Below are 19,660 nucleotides of genomic sequence, written 5' to 3' on the forward strand. Positions count from 1 at the left end.
GGTGATCACGGGTATATACTATATACTTTATATATGATACATGTGATGACTAAAAGACGGGTCGGCTCGTAGGAGTACCCGCAGTGGATCTTTGTGGCGAAGCGACAGGGCAGGTTGAGACCACCTAGGAGAGAGGTGGGCCTGGCCCTGGTCGGCGTTCGCGGTTATTTCAAAATAACACGTTTAACGAGATCTTGGTATTTGATCTGAGTCTGGCTACTGGCCTATACGCACTAACCATCTACGCGGGGACAGTTATGGGCACTCGACGTCGTGGTATCAGCCGAAGCCTTCATGACGTCAGCGACTGAGCGGCGCGCGCCGGATTGGAACGTAAGCCTGCTCTTGTATTAAGGGGAATAGTTCTGCTTCCGGCCGCCCTCGCAACGTGCAGGTGTGCAATGGGCGATGGGCCCAGACCCCTGCGCCATAGGATTTAGACCGGCGTGCTGACCTCTCTGTTGTGCCTAGGTAGGGCTACGACGTGTTGATCTTTCGAGGCCGGGCATGACCCAGGAAAGTGTGTCCGACCAAATGGGATCGAGCGTGTTGGGTTATGTGGTGCACCCCTGCAGGGAAGTTAATCTATTCGAATAGCCGTGATCTTCGGTAACAGGACGACTTGGAGTTGTACCTTGACCTTATGACAACTAGAACCGGATACTTAATAAAACACACCCTTCCAAGTGCCAGATACAATCTGGTGGTCGCTCTCTAACAGGGCGACGAGGAGAGGATCATCGGTTAGGTTTATACTATGCGATGCTACTTGGTGAACTTACCATCTACTCTCTTCTCTTGCTGCAAGATGGAGGTTACCAGAAGCGTAGTCTTCGATAGGACTAGCTATCCCCCTCTTATTCCGGCATTCTGCAGTTCAGTCCACATATGATACCCTTATTCCATTTGATACCAATGCATACATATGTAGTGTAGCTCCTTGCTTGCGAGTACTTCGGATGAGTACTCACGATTGCTTTGCTCCCTCTTTTCACCCTTTTTATATCCGATTGCTGCGACCAGACGTTGGAGCCCAGGAGCCAGACGCCACCGTCGACGACGACTATTACTACTCGGGAGGTGCCTACTACTACGTGTAGCCCGCTGACGGCGATCAGGAGTAGTTTAGGAGGATCCCAGGCAGGAGGCCTGCACCTCTTTCGATCTGTATCCCAGTTTGTGCTAGCCTTCTTAAGGCAAACTTGTTTAACTTATGTCTGTACTCAGATATTGTTGCTTCCGCTGACTCGTCTATGATCGAGCTCTTGTATTCGAGCCCTCGAGGCCCCTGGCTTGTAATATGATGCTTGTATGACTTATTTTATTTGTAGAGTGGTGTTGTGATATCTTCCCGTGAGTCCCTGATCTTGATCGTACACATTTGCGTGTATGATTAATGTACGATTGAATCGGGGGCGTCACACTTCCGCGAGAGGTACGGCCGTGCCCTCTGTTGGAAAATGCAGTGCTTAGGAAGCGCTGAGGCACGCTTAGACGCTAGACAATGGTCAAACGCCTCTTTTAGGGTATAAGTAGAAGTCTAAGGAGGGCAAGTAAGAAATTATCTACCCAAGTGAAAAATCATATCATATTACAATGATATACCAAACGGACATATTCCAATGACAGTAACTATTAGTTAACTTATTCATATGCCCTGAATTAACATAATACACATATAGTAACTTTAGATACATCTTGATCTTGATAGTAAAAAGTATCTAACCGCCTAGGTTGTGCCTAGGACACTTAAGCAGCGTCTATGCATTAGGCGAAGATCAACCGCCTTGGAAACGGAAAAAAGGTCAGGATTTGCACGGTAAACGCTATTTCACTCTCAATGTATGAAGTAGTCGTTGTTTAACACAGGAGCCGACCGAATGAAGATAAGATGGGGTGACCGGTTCCTAATGGAATATTGTTTCTTTTTTCCTTTGAAGGTTATTTTGGGTTTTTATTTTTCTTTATAAAAATAAAAAATTCAAAAAATATTTGGAATTTTGACATGCATATTTTTCAAAAATGATCACATTTAAAAAAATATGATTTAATAAATCAAAACTAGTAAAAATGTTGTGTTTCAAAAAAATCATATTTTGGAAAAAAGTCCATTTAAAAAACATGTTTTAGAAAATATTCACTTTTTCCCCAAAAAAATCTTTGCAAACTATTATTTTTTGTGTTTTGAATAAATGTTTAGTTTTTGTAAAACATGTACGCAATTTTTGAAAAATGTCCGTACTTATTGAAATATTTTCATGCTCTATTTTACAAATGTTGAATGACAAAAAAAATCGCCTCCACATGCATGAGACCCTTAACCACTGTTGTCGTAATATGAATGTCGGGAGGAATAATGATGGCATGTGATATGGAGCTGCTGCATGTATGTATGTATTTGTACTTGGCTGCGCACAGTTGTAAAAACATATCAGGCGGATCGGTTATGTGAACCTAGAATTATGCATCCACATATTGATGATTCCATGATAGTTTTTTTAACTCTATAGTTGTTTTCATCATTTCCATTACTCTCGTGTTTTTTTATTTTATTCTTGTGTACTTTAAATTCTTGTCACGACACTCTTGCAATATTTTGACCTCCGTAACACTTCTCTTTTACCGAATTAACATGCAGGCACATTCTAATATACCTCTATAAGAGGCAAAGACCATTTCATATGCTTCTCGTGGAATCGATACTCTTACTTCGACAATGTTACAACTAAAACTTGTGCACTTGCAGGGCATCAGTCACCGTAACACACTTCTCGGACACATGAGCTTCAATACGACCACAAATGATGCAATTGAAGATCTCGATACATTCCTTCATTACATATCCTGGCTTGAGACATCTATAACGACCTAAAGCTTTAGGTGCATTAGATTCAACAACATTCATTGCCATAGCTAAAGAAATTTCACCCTTGCTAACTCTTTAGACTGAACCTGCTGCACATATTCTCCACCCGCCTGCATACCACCAGACAAACTAGAGTCCACACCAAATGACTGCCCAACCCCTGTACTATTGCTATGTTGCCCACTAACATCATGAAACTAAGCTTGGAGTTGATCCCCCTATGGGTTTGCCGATGGCGACAAACGGTGAAACTATTATGGGAACATGTTATGCGAGGGACACTGCTGCTGCCAGTCGAAAGGCGGAGGTGCACCTTGTGGGGGAAGCGCGTCTCTAGCATGAAAGGACCACTGTAATGGAAGTCCTTGTATTGGTATAACTCCGACGATGCGCATCCATACTGGCCTCCTAAAAGTGCAACCGATCCCGGGGTAGTTTTGATAATTAATAACAACATATACATCATTGAACTAATGCATATTAAAATATTATTTCTGGAAAAGTTCAATATAGGAATGGTAAGGACATGTGAATGTGGATGTGACGCCCCCGATTCAATTGTACACTAATCATGCACGCAAATGTGTACGATCAAGATCAGAGACTCACGAGAAGATATCACAACACAACTCTAAAACATAAGTAAGTCATACAAGCATCATAATACAAGCCAGGGGCCTCGAGGGCTAGAATACAAGTGCTCGATCATAGACGAGTCCGCGGAAGCAACAATATCTGAGCACAGACATAAGTTAAACAAGTTTGCCTTAAGAAGGCTAGCACAACTGGGATATAGATCGAAAGAGGCGCAGGCCTCCTGCTTGGGATCCTCCTAAACTACTCATGGTCGTCGTTAGCAGCCTGCACGTAGTAGTAGGCACCTCCAGTGTAGTAGGAATCATCGTCGACGGTGGCGTCTGGCTCCAGGGCTCCAGCATCTGGTTGCGACAACCAGGTAGAAGGGAAAGGGGAAAAGAGGGAGAAAAGCAACCGTGAGTACTCATCCAAAGTACTCGCAAGCAAGGAGCTACACTACATATGCATGGGTATATGTGTAAAAGGCCATATCGGTGGACTGAACTGCAGAATGCCAGAATAAAAGGGGGATAGCTAATCCTGTCGAAGACTACGCTTTTGGCAGCCTCCGTCTTGCAGCATGTAGAAGAGAGTAGATTGAAGTCCTCCAAGTAGTATCTCCAAGTAGCATCTCCAAGTAGCATCTCCAGCAGCATCGCAGTAGCATAATCCTACCCGGCGATCCTCCCCTCGTCGCCCTGTGGAAAAGCGATCACCGGGTTGTCTGTGGAACTTGGAAGGGTGTGTTTTATTAAGTATCCGGTTCTAGTTGTCATAAGGTCAAGGTACAACTCCAAGTCGTCCTGTTACGAAAGATCACGGCTATTCGAATAGATTAACTTCCCTGCAGGGGTGCACCAACTTACCCAACACGCTTGATCCCATTTGGCCGGACACACTTTCCTGGGTCATGCCCGGCCTCGGAAGATCAACACGTCGCAGCCCCACCTAGGCAAAACAGAGAGGCCAGCACGCCGGTCTAAACCTAAGCACACAGGGGTCTGGGCCCATCGCCCATAGCACACCTGCACGTTGCGAGGGCGGCCGGAAGCAGACCTAGCCTAGCAGGCGTTCCAGTCCAATCCGGCGCGCGCCGCTCCGTCGCTGACGTCTGAAGTGCTTCGGCTGATACCACGACGTCGGGATACCCATAACTACTCCCACGTAGATGGTTAGTACATATAGGCTCGTAGCCAACTCAGATCAAATACCAAGATCTCGTTAAGCGTGTTAAATATCCGCGAACGCCGAACAGGGCCAGGCCCACCTGTCTCCTAGGTGGTCTCAACCTGCCCTGTCGCTCCGCCACAAAGATCCACACAGAGGGCCGTCGGGACAAAGGTCCTTTCAGCCCCCAATCCGTGAATCACTCGCGGGTACTCTTCGAGCTGACCCGACTTTAGTCACCATCTGTATAGTATGTATGCATGAATAATATATACCCGTGATCACCTCTCGAGTGATCACGACCCAATAGTATAGCAAGACAGACTGACAAGAATGTAGGGCCAATGGTGATAAACTAGCATCCTATACTAAGCATGTAAGATTGCAGGTAAGGGTAACAACAGTAGTAGCAAGGACAGGCTATGCAGCAGTATAGGATTAACTGAAAGCAGTAACATGCTAAACTACTCTAATGCAAGCAGTATAGAGTAGAATAGGCGATATCTGGTGATCAAGGGGGGGGGGCTTGCCTGGTTGCTCTGGCAAGAGAGAGAGGTCGTCAACTCCGTAGTCGAACTGGGCAGCAGCAGTGTCGGTCTCGTAGTCTACCGGAGAGAAGAGGGGGAAGAAACAATGAATACCATGTAAACAGATGCATATCGATGCATGACATGACAAGTAACGATGCTAGGCGTGACCTGACGTGGTATGAGGTGATGCCGGTTAAGGGGGGAAACATCCGGGAAAATATCCTCGGTGTTTCGTGTTTTCGGGCAGAGGAGCCGGAGGGGGAAAGTTGCGGGTTACATAGGTTAGGGGTGTGCGGCGGACGAACGGACTGCGTATCCGGATTCGTCCCGTCGTTCTGAGCAACTTTCATGTAGAAAGTATTTTAATCCGAGTTACGGATTAAAAGATATGATTTTCTAAAGATTTTATTAATTTCTGGAATTTAATTATTTATTTAATTCAACATTATCCAGAATAGTAAATGCTGACGTCAGCATGACATCATAGTGATGTCAGCATGTCAACTGGTCGGTTGACCAGTCAAACCAGACAGGTGGGTCCAGTGGGACCCACATGTCATTGACAGGGTACTAACAGAGTTTTTAAAACTAACTAAATAGGTTAATTAGCAGGTAAGGCCCAGTAGTCAGTGAGAGATTAGGTTTTAATTAATTAATTTAATTAATTAGCAGTTTATCTAATTGTTATTATTTGTTTTAAGACATGGGGCCCGCATGTCAGTGGCAGTAGCTGCCACGTCAGCAGTTGACTGGGTCAACCCAGTCAACTAGGACCCGCAGGGCCCACTGGCAGTGGCGCTGGGTTCGCCCCAGGCCAACCACGTAGGCGACGGCCGGCGTTTAGCCGCCGGCGACGTCAGAACGCGGCGGGGGCACCCGGGCCTCGTCGGGATTTCGCTACACGGCGTCCTTCGGCGCGCAGCTTGGTCTAATCGAACGGCCACTCGATGCCGCGTCGAGTGGGGGTGGTGGTATGGCCGGACTTGGACGGAATCGGCACCGGCGATGAGCAGAGGCGGTGGCGTCGTTCGGGACATCATCGGGATTGCGCTAGGGAGCACCAAACCGCGCGCAACAACTTGCGTTCGAACCGCATAGGCATTCCGCGTCGTTTGGCGGTGGCGCTGGACCAAATGGTTGCCGAAAACACGGCCGGCGACGAGCTTTGGCGGCAGCGCGGTCGGGCCCCCGACGGGAAACACACTAGGAGGCACGGGAGGGAGTGTGCGCGTGCGCGTTGGGCTCCTGTGAGCATCAGGAGTACGATGCCGTGCTCAGGCGAGCACGACAGAGGCCATGGCCACGGCGGCGAAGCGACCGGCGGCGGTGAGCTCTCGGGCGCGACACCGAGCTAGCTAGAGTGTGAGCTAGGGGAGCTAGAGGGCAGCGGGGGGAAGGCAGCTCACCTAGCGGCACGCAGGGTGGCCCTTGGTGGCTTAGTAGCAGCAGAGGGGTGTCGCCGGAGTTGGTGAAGAACGCGGCAGCCGGAGATGTGGACGAAGGGGATCCGGCGATTCGGGGCTCCCCCGCTCCAGCTGAGGCCTCTGATGGACGAGGAAGACGATGGAGGCATCGACGGACACGCAGGCGCGGCGAGGCGGCGACTGTGGCCGCGCGATTCACGGCGGCGAGGCCATGGCGGCGCTCGGTTGCGGTGGGGAACGAGGAGATGGATCTGGAGGGGAGAGGGAGAGGCGCGGGGGGCCGAGGGCGAGCATGGGGGCGAATGGGAGGCGGGATCGAGGAGGCGGGGGGTGCTGGCGATCTTATCCCCCGTCGTCGCCGGCGAGAGGGTGCGGCGGGGACGCACCCCTGTTCCGACCCGGGTCGGGGGAACAAGGAAAGGAGGCGGCAGGGGGAGGCGGGCCGGTTCGGCCGGGTGGGCCAGGTGGCAGCGGCGGTGGCTAGCTGGGCCTTTCGGCCCAGGGGGGAAGGGGGGTTTCTTCTTTTTCCCTTTCTTTTCCTTTTCCTTTTTTTTATGTTCTGTTTTCTTTAATTTGGGCATTTAAGCAATTTATAAATTTGTGTCATCTACACCATAATTGCCTATGCCATATTTGGCATTGTCCGAACATTTTTGTTTCAATTTTTGAAAACTTTTATTGTTGACATTAATTTGAATTTGAATTTTGAAGCGGTTTCGAATTAACCCAAGATTAATTACAGTGACAGAGGTGATGTGGCACCATTAACGTGAGATTACTGTAGCATGATTATCCGGGCGTCACAATTCTCCTCCACTAGAAGAAATCTCGTCCCGAGATTTAGGAGGTAGAAGGAAATAGTGCGGGGTATTCATCACGCACGCGATCCTCTTGTTCCCAAGTGGCTTCATCTTCAGAATGGTGCGACCACTGAACTTTGAGGAACTTGATCGCCTTCTGGCGTGTGCGGCGTTCAGCTTGGTCGAGAATGCGGACCGGATGCTCTTTATAGGAGAGGTCCTGTTGCAATTCGAGCACTTCATGATCCACTGCTCGGATTGGGTCCTTGAAGCAGCGACGGAGCTGTGACACGTGGAATACATCGTGAACCTGAGAAAGGTTCGACGGGAGCTCCAGTTGATATGCCACTTTTCCACGCCTTTCCAGAATAGTGAATGGGCCAATATAGCGAGGAGCTAGCTTGCCCTTGATCCCGAAGCGGTGAGCACCCTTCATTGGTGTAACTCGAAGATAGGCCTTTTCGCCAGGTTGATAGACCATGTCTTTATGATGACGGTCATACTGACTCTTCTGACGTGACTGAGCAGTCTTGAGATGCTCGCGAATAATGCGGACTTGTTCTTTAGCATGTTGAATAATATCCGGACCGAAGAGTGGACGTTCCCCAGTTTCTGACCAGTTCAGAGGGGTTTGGCACTTTCGTCCATATAACACTTCAAAGGGGGCCATCTTCAGACTAGCTTGATAGCTATTATTATAAGAGAACTCAGCATACGGGAGAGATTCCTCCCATTTCTTGCCGAAGGAAATAACACAAGCTCAAAGCATGTCTTCGAGAATTTGGTTGACACGTTCAACTTGCCCTTGCGACTGCGGATGAAACGCAGTACTGAATGACAGATGAGTTCCCATAGCTTCTTGGAAACTTGCCCAGAATCTTGAAGTGAATAAGCTGCCACGGTCCGAACTGGTAACCAGTGGAATACCGTGAAGTGAAACAATTCTGGACATATAGAGAGTTGCAAGCTGACTAGCAATGATCGTTTCTTTGACCGCCAGAAAATGTGCAACTTTAGAAAGTCGGTCAATGACGACAAGAATAGCATCATTACCTTTCTGCGATTTGGGAAATCCAGTGACGAAGTCCATCTCGACATGGTCCCATTTCCATTCAGGAATAGAGATAGGTTGTAGAGTTCCAGCAGGCCTTTGATGTTCTGCTTTGATACGACGGCAAATGTCACATTCAGCAACATAACGAGCAATGTCTTGCTTCATGTTAGACCACCAGAATCTCTGGCGGATGTCTTGGTACATCTTTGTACCACCAGGATGGATACATAGAGGCGTATCATGAGCTTCTTTCATAACCTCCTGAGTCATATTCAGGTTTTCCTTCTTACATGGCACCACTAGGCGGCCTTTGAAGTACAAGGCGCCATCATCAACAATAGTGAAGAATGATGGCTTTCCTTCTTTAAGGTCGCGCTTAATCTTGTGGGCTTCAGAGTCATATCCCTGTAATGTCTTGATGGAGCTCACGAGATCAGGTTCGACAGCCAGGGTATAGAGGGAACCCTTGGAAACAACACGGAGATTCATCTTGCGAGACTCCTCAGGAGGGGGAGCGAGTGCACCCGGAGGAACAATATGGAGGTTCAGCTTTCTGAATTCTTCAACAAGTGAGGGCCGAACTTTGTGAATCTGGAGGTGGTTGCAGTAAGACTTGCGGCTCAAGGCATCAGCCATTACATTAGCCTTGCCTGGTGTATAGGAAATACCCAAGTCAAAGTCTACAACAATCTCCATCCATCTCTGCTGACGGAGGTTCACGTCTGGCTGAGTAAACAGATACTTCAGACTTTGGTGGTCGGTGAAGATCTCGCAACGATTACCGAGAAGGTAATGTCGCCACTATTTCAGTGAATGGATAACAGCAGCAAGCTCGAGGTCGTGAACTGGGTAGTTCTCTTCGTGAGGGCGCAATTGTCGAGAGGCATAGGCAATCACTTTGCGCTCCTGCATTAGGACACAGCCTAATCCTTGACGGGAAGCGTCGCAGTAAATGACGAAGTCCTTCTTAGTATCAGGTGGAGCTAGTACTGGGGCAGAAGTCAACTTGTCTTTGAGTGCCTGGAAGCTTTCCTGACACTTATCTGTCCACAGAAACTTGACGCCCTTATGAAGCAGGTTAGTCAGAGGTCTGGCGATCTTGGAGAAGTTCTCGAAGAATCGACGGCAATAGCTGGCGAGACCGAGAAAACTTCTGACTTGCTTAACATTCTTCGGAGGAGTCCAATCAAGAATAGCCTGGACTCGTTCAGGGTTGACGGCAATACCATCCTTAGAGATGACATGCCCAAGATAGGTTACTTTGGGGAGCCAGAATTCACATTTGGAGAACTTGGCATAAAGTTGATGCTCTCGTAGCTTTTCTAGCACAAGACGGAGATGTTCAGCATGTTCCTCTTCATTCTTGGAAAATACTAGAATATCATCCAGATAAACCACGACAAACTTGTCGAGGTAATCCATGAATATATAGTTCATCAGGCGAGAGAAGGTGGCTGGAGCATTGGTTAAGCTGAAAGACATGACGGTGTACTCGTATGAACCATATCGAGTCACAAAGGCAGTCTTTGGGATATCCTCTTCACGAACATGGATCTGGTGGTAACCCAACCTCAAGTCGAGTTTGGAGAACACTGACGAACCAGCCAGTTGATCATACAGATCATTGATCCGAGGAAGAGGATACTTATTCTGAATGGTAGCTTGGTTTATAGGACGGTAGTCTTGGACTAATCGGTTTGTCCCATCTTTCTTCTTGACAAAGAGAGAAGGTGCTCCCCAAGGAGAGCAACTTGGGCGAATGAAACCACTGCGAAGAGACTTGTCGATTTCCTCCTTAAGCTCAAGGAGTTCATGCGGCGGCATCTTGTAGGGTCGCTTGGCTATAGGAGTGGTGCCAGGTTTCAAGTCGATGACGAATTCGACAGCTCTAACAGGGGGAATCCCTGGGAGTTCTTCAGGAAAGACGTCTAGGAATTCACACACGACGGGAATGTTTTCAATGCCCTCGAGTGGTGCAGCGTTCAATGCATTCAATGCATAGAGCCTTGCCTCGGCATTCTGAACCAGACGAGCATTGTAGCTTATTATTTCATCAGAAGGGTGTAGCAGATGGACGGTCTTGGTGGCGCAAACGATAGAAGCAGTATGCGCCTTTAACCAATTCATTCCCAGAATGAGATCAATGCTACAGGACTTCAATACGATGGGGGAGACAAGGAATTCTAGTCCTTCGATTTCAACGGGGACGTTGTTGCAAATCATGGAGGTCCGACATTGGCCCGCAGGGGTGTGCACTAATAGAGAAGCGTTCATGTCTTCACTTTTAATGCCATGCATGAATGCAAAATCTTCTGACATGAATGAATGTGATGCTCCTGTATCAAATAAAACAGATGCTGGTACTGAATTTACGAGGAGTGTACCCATCACAGTAGCAGGCTGGTCTTGAGCTTCGTTCAGATCAACGTGGTTGGCATGAACACGGCCATAAGACTTGGCATTGTTGTTGCGGGGCTGGTTGTTACCACGACCAGCTGCTGGAAGGGCCAATTGATTCTGGTTCTGGTTGCATTCCCTAGCACGGTGTCCTGGCTGACCACACCTGAAGCACAGACCATTATTGGGAGTGGGAGCAAGAGCTCGGGGTGGTGGAGCTGGAAGCCTTGGCTGCCTAGTTGGAGCAGCCGGCAGACGAGGTGCAGCATAAGACTGCCTTGGGGCAGGTGCATTTGGACGGTACATGCTGTTCGGGATCCATATCTTACGCTTCTGCGAGGGCGGGCCCGAAGATGAGCCCGTGTCACGGTTGCGCCTCTGAGAGCTCTGGTGTTCCTGCAGACCAGTCTCGACATTGATGGCCTTGTTCACCAAGGTGGCGAAATCGGCAAAGTCATGCACTAGAAGTGCGAGCTTGATGTCAGCTTGAAGGCCTTCACGGAACTTCTCCTGTCTGCGAGCATCAGTTGCAATGTCTTCTTCAGCATAGCGGGATAAGTCCAGAAACTCCCGCTGATAAGCTTCCACAATTTTGTTGCCCTGGGTGAGGTTGCGGAACTCGCGCTTCTTCCTGTCCATGATCCCCTGAGGAATGAAGCGGGCACGGAAGGCAGCTTGAAAGTCTGGCCAGGTGATGATTGTCCCAACTGGCAGAGTACGCCTGTGGCTGTCCCACCATTGAGCTGCGGGTCCCTTCAGAAAGAAGGAAGCAAAGGTGACATAGCGGGCAGGGGCTACTTCAGCAGACTCCGTCTCATAGGTGATGTCTCGGAGCCAGTCATCAGCATCCAGCGGCTGAGTTGAGCTGCGGTACACGGTTGGGTTGAGGCACATGAAATCTTGCAGAGTTACGTGGGCTGGCTGCTCGTTCATATTGGGACGAGGGAACTGAGCCATCACATTCTCCATGAACTGGCGATTCATCTCGAGCTGTTGGACCATACCAGCCATGTACTCAGGCGGTGGTGGGGCGTTGCCGCCACGACCACGACCAGCTGGTCTAACCATCCTGTTAATATATAACAGGGGTAGTTCAGTATTGAGAAATTTGCATAGACAAGAGTCATTCATGATGAAACACGCATAATGAAAGGAGCACGATAGATACCACATAGATAGTCCGCATAACTTACAAAAGGGGCCGGACATAGAGTTCAGTACACAGAGTTCAGTACATAGACTAAGTCATTATAGGCAGCACGCAGGCTCACGAATGCATCTAATACTAATGAGCAAGACTACATCAGTCCCAGGAGGTACTGTGAAGGTAGCTGTAACCTGACAGCTAGTAGTGAGGCAACGGATAGTCCTCCACGTCAGTGGCCTGGGGGCCGCGGATACTCTGGTGTAGAACCCGACGCTCAGGTGGCAGAAGAGGACCAAGTGCAGGAGAGTAGCCTCCCACCTCTGGCCATCCGACACTGTGGGGCATCACGGTCCTGGCTGGGTAGATCGCAGAACGCGGCAGCTGTCCAGACCGGACAAAGGGGTGCAACAGCGTTAGAGCCCTGTAAAGGTGCTGACGAGTGGTGTACAACTCGTGGCGAAGAGCTCTGTTAGCTCGGTCCAGCCCATCAGCATGCAGAACCAGGCGCTGATGGTGGAAGGGCTCTCGGGTGACGGTGGAGTAGGCGGCAGTGTAGTATCCCTCCGCACCAACGTCAGATGCGATAGGAATGTGCCTGAAAGGGGAAGTGTCCAATGCCTGATACTCTCCACGAAGACGTGTTAGAGCAGCATGAGCAGCATCGTGGACTGCCATCTCGATGGTCACTCCAACACCATGAGCGGTGTGCAGCACGGTAGTGGACTCATACTCCCGAGAGTAGAGGTGGACGATGGCACGGTACTGCTCCTGATTAAAGTCCTGGTACTCCTCGTAGACGGTGTACTCAGGGTGCCAGCGATGACCCAGATAGGTCATCATATCAGCTAGCACAGCAGGTGATCCTGAGGCACCAATGGCCGCAGTGTGGCGCACGACCTACCTCGTGGGTTCCATCTGAAAACAAAGATGTTTCAATGGAGTCAAATGACAATATGGGCACTATTCAAAATGCTATCCTATAGAATAACTATGGCTTATCCAACTTTGGGGTGAACGTGGTAACAGGATCCTAATGTCAGAGTTAGTAAATTCGTTTAACCCGAGTAGGAGAGAGTTCAGAGCCCCAGAGTAAAAGTCGAGGAGTAAAAGATCCTAATACCACCCAATGGCGACGTGGGCCCGTAAGCCACACAGCCATGTTAGTAAAAAGTTTTTCAACGACTAGACTCAACTTCGGCCAAGGAGTTGGAAAGGGGGATTCCTACAGGCAGTCGGCTCTGATAACAACTTGTGACGCCCCCGATTCAATCGTACACTAATCATGCACGCAAATGTGTACGATCAAGATCAGGGACTCACGGGAAGATATCACAACACAACTCTAAAACATAAGTAAGTCATACAAGCATCATAACACAAGCCAGGGGCCTCGAGGGCTCGAATACAAGTGCTCGATCATAGACGAGTCCGCGGAAGCAACAATATCTGAGCACGGACATAAGTTAAACAAGTTTGCCTTAAGAAGGCTAGCACAACTGGGATACAGATCGAAAGAGGCGCAGGCCTCCTGCCTGGGATCCTCCTAAACTACTCATGGTCGTCGTCAGCAGCCTGCACGTAGTAGTAGGCACCTCCAGTGTAGTAGGAATCATCATCGACGGTGGCGTCTGGCTCCAGGGCTCCAGCATCTGGTTGCGACAACCAGGTAGAAGGGAAAGGGGAAAAGAGGGAGAAAAGCAACCGTGAGTACTCATCCAAAGTACTCGCAAGCAAGGAGCTACACTACATATTCATGGGTATATGTGTAAAAGGCCATATCGGTGGACTAAACTGCAGAATGCCAGAATAAAAGGGGGATAGCTAATCCTGTCGAAGACTGCGCTTCTAGCAGCCTCCGTCTTGCAGCATGTAGAAGAGAGTATATTGAAGTCCTCCAAGTAGTATCTCCAAGTAGCATCTCCAAGTAGCATCTCCAGCAGCATCGCAGTAGCATAATCCTACCCGGCGATCCTCCCCTCGTCGCCCTGTGGAAAAGCGATCACCGGGTTGTCTGTGGAACTTGGAAGGGTGTGTTTTATTAAGTATCCGATTCTAGTTGTCATAAGGTCAAGGTACAACTCCAAGTCGTCCTGTTACCGAAGATCACGGCTATTCGAATAGATTAACTTCCCTGCAGGGGTGCACCAACTTACCCAACACGCTTGATCCTATTTGGCCGGACACACTTTCCTGGGTCATGCCCGGCCTCAGAAGATCAACACGTCGCAGCCCCACCTAGGCAAAACAGAGAGGCCAACACGCCGGTCTAAACCTAAGCGCACAGGGGTCTGGGCCCATCGCCCATAGCACACCTGCATGTTGCGAGGGCGGCCGGAAGCAGACCTAGCCTAGCAGGCGTTCCAGTCCAATCCGGCGCGCGCCGCTCCGTCGCTGACGTCTGAAGTGCTTCGGCTGATACCACGACGTCGGGATACCCATAACTACTCTCACGTAGATGGTTAGTGCGTATAGGCTCGTAGCCAACTCAGATCAAATACCAAGATCTCGTTAAGCGTGTTAAATATCCGCGAACGCCGAACAGGGCCAGGCCCACCTGTCTCCTAGGTGGTCTCAACCTGCCCTGTCGCTCCGCCACAAAGATCCACACAGAGGGCCGTCGGGACAAAGGTCCTTTCAGCCCCCAATCCGTGAATCACTCGCGGGTACTCTTCGAGCTGACCCGACTTTAGTCACCATCTGTATAGTATGTATGCATGAATAATATATACCCGTGATCACCTCCCGAGTGATCACGGCCCAATAGTATAGCAAGGCAGACTGACAAGAATGTAGGGCCAATGGTGATAAACTAGCATCCTATACTAAGCATGTAGGATTGCAGGTAAGGGTAACAACAGTAGTAGCAAGGACAGGCTATGCAGCAGTATAGGATTAACTGAAAGCAGTAACATGCTAAACTACTCTAATGCAAGCAGTATAGAGTAGAATAGGCGATATCTGGTGATCAAGGGGGGGGGCTTGCCTGGTTGCTCTGGCAAGAGAGAGAGGTCATCAACTCCGTAGTCGAACTGGGCAGCAGCAGTGTCGGTCTCGTAGTCTACCGGAGAGAAGAGGGGGAAGAAACAATGAATACCATGTAAACAGATGCATATCGATGCATGACATGACAAGTAACGATGCTAGGCGTGACCTGACGTGGTATGAGGTGATGCCGGTTAAGGGGGGAAACATCCGGGAAAATATCCTCGGTGTTTCGTGTTTTCGGGCAGAGGAGCCGGAGGGGGAAAGTTGCGGGTTACATAGGTTAGGGGTGTGCGGCGGACGAACGGACTGCGTATCCGGATTCGTCCCGTCGTTCTGAGCAACTTTCATGTAGAAAGTATTTTAATCCGAGTTACGGATTAAAAGATATGATTTTCTAAAGATTTTATTAATTTCTGGAATTTAATTATTTATTTAATTCAACATTATCCAGAATAGTAAATGCTGACGTCAGCATGACATCATAGTGATGTCAGCATGTCAACTGGTCGGTTGACCAGTCAAACCAGACAGGTGGGTCCAGTGGGACCCACATGTCATTGACAGGGTACTAACAAAGTTTTTAAAACTAACTAAATAGGTTAATTAGCAGGTAGGGCCCAGTAGTAAGTGAGAGATTAGGTTTTAATTAATTTATTTAATTAATTAGCAGTTTATCTAATTGTTATTATTTGTTTTAAGACATGGGGCCCGCATGTCAGTGGCAGTAGCTGCCACGTCAGCAGTTGACTGGGTCAACCCAGTCAACTAGGACCCGCAGGGCCCACTGGCAGTGGCGCTGGGTTGGCCCTAGGCCAACCACGTAGGCGACGGCCGGCGTTTAGCCGCCGGCGACGTCAGAACGCGGCGGGGGCACCCGGGCCTCGTCGGGATTTCGCTACACGGCGTCGTTCGGCGCGCAGCTTGGTCTAATCGAACGGCCACTCGATGCCGCGTCGAGTGGGGGTGGTGGTATGGCCGGACTTGGCCGGAATCGGCACCGGCGACGAGCAGAGGCGGCGGCGTCGTTCGGGACATCATCGGGATCGCGCTAGGGAGCACCAAACCGCGCGCAACAACTTGCGTTCGAACCGCATAGGCATTCCGCGTCGTTTGGCGGTGGCGCTGGACCAAATGGTTGCCGGAAACACGGCCGGCGACGAGCTTTGGCGGCAGCGCGGTCGGGCCCCCGACGGGAAACACACTAGGAGGCACGGGAGGGAGTGTGCGCGTGCGCGTTGGGCTCCTGTGAGCATCAGGAGTACGATCCCGTGCTCAGGCGAGCACGACAGAGGCCATGGCCACGGCGGCGAAGCGACCGGCGGCGGTGAGCTCTCGGGCGCGACACCGAGCTAGCTAGAGTGTGAGCTAGGGGAGCTAGAGGGCAGCGGGGGGAAGGCAGCTCACCTAGCGGCATGCACGGTGGCCCTTGGTGGCTTAGTAGCAGCAGAGGGGTGTCGCCGGAGTTGGTGAAGAACGCGGCAGCCGGAGATGTGGACGAAGGGGATCCGGCGATTCGGGGCTCCCCCGCTCCAGCTGAGGCCTCCGGTGGACGAGGAAGACGATGGAGGCATCGACGGACACGCAGGCGCAGCGAGGCGGCGACTGTGGCCGCGCGATTCACGGCGGCGAGGCCATGGCGGCGCTCGGTTGCGGTGGGGAACGAGGGGGAGATGGATCTGGAGGGGAGAGGGAGAGGCGCGGGGGGCCGAGGGCGAGCGTGGGGGCGAGTGGGAGGCGGGATCGAGGAGGCGGGGGGTGCTAGCGATCTTATCCCCCGTCGTCGCCGGCGAGAGGGTGCGGCGGGGACGCACCCCTGTTCCGACCCGGGTCGGGGGAACAGGGAAAGGAGGCGACAGGGGGAGGCGGGCCGGTTCGGCCGGGTGGGCCAGGTGGCAGGGGCGGTGGCTAGCTGGGCCTTTCGGCCCAGGGGGGAAGGGGGGTTTCTTCTTTTTCCCTTTCTTTTCCTTTTCCTTTTTTTTATGTTCTGTTTTCTTTAATTTGGGCATTTAAGCAATTTATAAATTTGTGTCATCTACACCATAATTGCCTATGCCATATTTGGCATTGTCCGAACATTTTTGTTTCAATTTTTAAAAACTTTTATTGTTGACATTAATTTGAATTTGAATTTTGAAGCGGTTTCGAATTAACCCAAGATTAACTACAGTGACAGAGGTGATGTGGCACCATTAACGTGAGATTACTGTAGCATGATTATCCGGGCGTCACAGTGGACCCCTCAAAGTGCAAAGAACATGGATTGGCAAAAGCTCCAAGAATCTACATTTTTTGTTAAGTGATCCAAGATCACATTGAGTTCATAGGAAAGCCAATACTATTAAAAGGGAATGAGGTTTTGATCATGATTCATTTGCTCAAGTGCTTGAATATATTGCTCCAGAAACCTCAGCTGCACTCTCACAATCCAATTTGTACAAAACCCTAAAGTCATTCTCGATCCCACCTGAATAGATACACCCGAACCCACCGAGATACACCAGACACAGCCACTGCCTAAACCCTAGAAACTCAGTTCCACTGAGATGACATTTGGTCCCACCAAAGTGCAAGTGCCAAGTTTCTATAACCCATCGTTTTCACTTCGGAATCTCCGAGTGAAACCGATCGGAATTACGAGATGAGGTAACTGCTTAGGTCATCATGAATCGGTCCCATCGAGTGCATTCATCTGGTCCCATCAAAACATCTAACATTCGAATCTTTTGCACTAGTCGGTGCCTCCGAGAATTTCTTTTTGGTCTCACTGAGTTGTGCATAAAGGTGTGTAACGACTAGATCTTTGGTGAAGGCTATATATACCCTGCCCACACCACCTACTCTTAGAGAGAGCAACCAGGACGAAGCCACCACTTTCCATATCCATTTTCTGAGAGAGAACCACCTACACTTGTATTGAGATCAAGGCATTTCATTCCAACCATTTGATCCTTGATTTCTAGCCCCAGCAAGTTTCTTGCCACTCCAATTATTCTCCCACTACCATGCCCAATCTGTGAGAGAGTGAACGAGTGTTGAGGAGACTATCTTTTGAATCACAAGAGTAAGGAGTTCATCATCAACAACAATATTTATTACCTTTTGGAGAGTGATGTCCCCTAGATTGGTCAGGTGTCACTTGAGAGGCTCCAAATCACGCGGAGTTGAACCAAGAGTTTGTAAGTGCAAGGAGATTGCCTACTTCGTGAAGATCTACCCCGAGCGAGGCTAGTCCTTCGTTGATGTAAGTCATGGTGGAATAGAAAAAGTTGCTTCTTATTGGACCCTTCATGGGTGAAGCTCCGCCCTCCGTGGACTCGCACAGCTGTTACCCTCTGTGGGTTGAAGTCTCCATCAATGTGGATGTATGATAGCACCACCTATCGGAACCACGCCAAAAGTCTCTCTGTCTTCATTGCATTTGATATCTCTGATCCCCTCCTTTACATTCATATGCAAAGTCTTTACTTTCCTCTGCATACTCTTAAAACTTGCATGTGTACGGTATTGCTTGACTTATGTGAATTGCTAAAACTTGCCAAGAACTAAAATTGGGAAAATGCTAGGTTTTTATTTGGTCAAGTAGTCTAATTACCCCCTCTAGACCTATTTATGATCCTACACCTCCTCCACCACTCCCTTCCCTCCCACCGCATGTGTTCATCCCTTGCTAGTTGCCTCTGCCTCTGAAACCACCCCTTCGCCCCAATCTTCTCTCCAATTTTAGCTACCACCGCCCTCCATGACTGCCTCAACATAGGGTTTTTTTGGCGGCAACACAACCACACAGTTGTCCCCAAGCCCTAGCCTCATTCGCCTCTCCATTTGTTTCCCTGATCCGATCCACAAGCCCTGAGAAGTTGTTGAATAAGAACTAAACCACGCAGACAAAAATGCCCATATTCCACCGGGCCCAACCCATGATTTTGTAGCAAACCCCCTTCTCACCCGTTGACATCATCAATGCCAGCCTCAACAGATCTAGGAAACACCGACCTCCCCAATCTTCAAAACCTACGGAATAACAACAGGGAGCACCTCGATTACCATAAACCCGAGCTATATGCAATCACAATGACTTACCCTCCGCTTCACACCACGCCATCCAAGCGACCGCTGCGGCAACCCGATCCCGCCGATTCGAGCGCAACCGCGACGCTCCGAGCTTTAAGGATCAAACCCAGCTCCCAGTCTCCCACTTTGTAGGTTGTCACTGACAGAGTCCCTCTGGATCTCCACGATGACGTGCAACCACCAACCTCCTTTCTCCTCACCTCTTCACATCCTCCTCACTCGTTGCCGGTCACAGCTAGTTCAAAGTAGCTAACTAGAGAGATTAATTAGTTAGGTAGCTAGATCTAGGACTAATAAGCTAGCTAGCTAGATGTAAAAATGTGCAACAATGTGTGTGAGAGATTAATTTTGACAAAAGAACAAGGGAGAGGAGCAAGAAGGGGAGAGAGAGAGGAAGAAGAAGGGAGCTAGTGCGAGAGGCTCACATGCGTACAATGAGTTTTTCTCAAATATGTCAAAGCTATTAGTGGCGTGTAGCCAACTTGCACAAACTAATAATCCAACTACTAGCGACAAGTCATTCACTGCGAACGTCATTAGTAAGTGGGAGCCACGCAACAAATGCCAGTGGTACACCACGCAAGGGCACAATCCACTGCTAGTGTATACACTAGTGATGTGTGATAAAGCATGCATGCAACAA

The sequence above is a fragment of the Triticum aestivum genome, chromosome 5A (assembly GCF_018294505.1).
Source record: "Triticum aestivum cultivar Chinese Spring chromosome 5A, IWGSC CS RefSeq v2.1, whole genome shotgun sequence".
NCBI lineage: Eukaryota > Viridiplantae > Streptophyta > Magnoliopsida > Poales > Poaceae > Triticum > Triticum aestivum.